This window comes from Alosa sapidissima, chromosome 3 (genome assembly GCF_018492685.1).
Source record: "Alosa sapidissima isolate fAloSap1 chromosome 3, fAloSap1.pri, whole genome shotgun sequence".
NCBI classification, from domain to species: Eukaryota; Metazoa; Chordata; class Actinopteri; order Clupeiformes; family Clupeidae; genus Alosa; species Alosa sapidissima.
This window is the reverse complement of record NC_055959.1, coordinates 25,139,122-25,141,621: the sequence shown is the minus strand read 5'-3', so window position 1 is coordinate 25,141,621 and position 2,500 is coordinate 25,139,122. Positions and strand designations below refer to the sequence as shown.

Sequence of the window (2,500 nt, the reverse complement as noted above, 5' to 3'; positions counted from 1 at the left end):
CACACACGGACACACACGGACACACACACACACATAACATTAAAACCAAACACACACACACACACACACATAACATTAAAACCAAACACACACACACACACGGGGACACACACACACATACAGAGCCTTCTAATGTAAAATCATACTTTTCCCTTTCCCACCTTTTATTCATCTCTTTTCTCGTTCTAACACAGCTGGCCTTGTTTCCAAATTGAGACCACTCAGCGACTAACGTGTCTCATATTCGATTTCGGGAAGAGGAAGTGAGTGTGTGACGGGGGAGGGGGGGGGGGGGTGTATTTTCCGTCTACAAATTCAGCTTCAGCTGATCCGGTGTGAGTCATCGACGTGGCTCACTTCTGTAGTAGCGTTTGATACTGAATGAGATAACTCTCGCTTAATGGGATGCACGAGTGAGATCACACATAAAATAAAAGGAGGCATCCTTTCTGAGCCCCTTGTTTGGGTGCTATTTCGGCTGGGGTCACTTGTGATGGAGATGCTATCTGTTTATATGCCCAGAATTGTCTGACGCTGGCAGTCTGTGGACAGTCTAATCGGATTGGCTAGCCAGGACAGAGGGGGTGGGGAGTGGGTGTTGTGGGGGGGGGGGGGGGGGGGTGGCGTTGTCATTGTCCAGACCACCATGATTGGCTGTTGCCTGGAGACGTCACTCTGACTGGCAATGGTCACAAAGCTCCACTGACCTTTCGGGGGGGACGGACTCACAGAGCGACGCGTGGTGCATTTCTGACAGCAAACAGAAGCCGAAATGCAGCGACGACATGAGAAAATGGAGGTTATTCATGCGGCAGAGACCCGAGAGAGGACACACACTCCCTCTGTGATTGGTCAGCACTGGTCCAGCGGATTACGCAGTCCTAATTCGCATTTAACACATTGTATCTTAGTGTATGTGTGTGTGTGTGTGTGTGTGTGTGTGTATGTATGCCACCAGCCTTGTGTACAGCAACGTGCATTGCTTGCTCAGTCTCACGGAGCAGGAAGTATCAGAGTGATATTATGGGATGGAGGGTTGTTACTGATGCAGGCAGGCTGACACCACTGAACTGGACCTCACTCAGAGCGGTCTGCGCCTGCGTCTCTCTGCCCCACATTACCGTCTCGGCTGTGAGACACAGACCCACCCCGCCGTCACCACAACAATAGTGCGGTGATTGGGGAATGGGAGTGAGATTGGTGCCTCTGAGACAAATCTGACAATCTCAAAAAAAAAAAAATAACTTGACAGACAAGATTCCTTTCTCTCTCTCTGTCTATCTCCTTCTCCCTCTACCTACCTCCCTCTCTCTCTCTCTCTCTCTCATTCCTTCTTTGTCTCCTTCCTTCTGTGTGTCTGTCCCTTGGTTGCCCATCTCACCTCTCTTCTAACGGGTGGAAGGAAGGGACTGTGCCCTTTTAGATGATTAAACCTGGCTCTGTTGACATGGCGACGGCAGGCAGGGAGAACAAGAGAATGAGAGATGGAGAGAGGGGTGGGGGAGAGAGAGGGATAGAGAGGGAGAGAGAAAGAATGAAAGCCAGAGTTAAGGGGATAAGAGGAGACAAAGATGGAGAGAGTGTGCGAGGGAAAGCGAGAGGCAGTGAGACAGATGAAATTGTGGTGTGTGTGTGTGTGTGTGTGTGTGTTGTAGAGAGAAAAACAGAGTAAGTGGGAGAGAGAGAGAGAGAGAGAGAGAGAGAGAGAGAGAGAGAGAGAGAGAGAGAGAGAGAGCCCTGCCCAGTCTTCCCTGAGGAGGCAGAGGCCGGATGCTTGTTTCGTTTCATCTGTGCCAACAGTGCCCAGGGCAGTGCATACTCCAGCAGCTCCCTGAGCTGCACCACTTCAAACCAGTAGAGAGAGAGAGAGAGGGAGACAGAGAGGAATGGAGAGAGGGAGAGAGAGAAATGACAGGAGTGAGACAGGAGAGGAGAATTAGGAAAGGGGAGCAGAGGAAAGAGAGAGGGGAGGGTGGAACAGAGAGAAAAGGAGATGGAGGGAGGGAAAGAGAAAAAGGGACAGAGGGGGGAAAAGAGGAGATAAAGGGACAGGAGAGCACATGGGAGAGAGCAGAGAGCAGAGAGAAAGAGAGAGAGAGAAAGAGAAAGAAAGAGAGAGAGAGAAGGAGGAGAGAGAAAAGACAGAAGAGAGGACTGGCTCAAAATAGTTTCACAATAGTGTGTGTGTGTGTGTGTGTGTGTGTGTGTGTGTGTGTGCGCGTGTGTGCACGTGTAATATAAATGTGCATGTGAGAGAAGAGAAGAAGCTTCTGCCTCAAACAATGATCGTGTGTGTATTTATTTGTGTGTCTTACTGGATGGGTGAGATAGAGAGAGAGAGAATGTTTGTGTGGATGTGTGTGTGCATGCATGTGTCTTTGTGAGTGGCTGAGAAAAAATTGTGTGCATGTGTGCATGTGAGTGCGTGTGTGTCTGTGTGTGTATGTGTGTCTAAGAAGCATCTCTGTCTGAAGTGTTGTCTCAGACGCGCATTCTGTGT

General features: G+C 49.7%; 2 protein-coding genes across 2 annotated transcripts in view; one reads left to right on the top strand and one right to left on the bottom strand.

Moving 5' to 3' along the window:
- LOC121706011 (retinoic acid-induced protein 1) overlaps window positions 1-2,500 on the bottom strand; it is a 53,758-nt gene that overhangs the window by 14,976 nt on the left and 36,282 nt on the right. The gene's annotated exons all lie outside the window — the stretch shown is intronic.
- The window catches only part of srebf1 (sterol regulatory element binding transcription factor 1), a 36,438-nt gene that overhangs the window by 31,762 nt on the left and 2,176 nt on the right, over window positions 1-2,500 (top strand). The window lies entirely within an intron of this gene.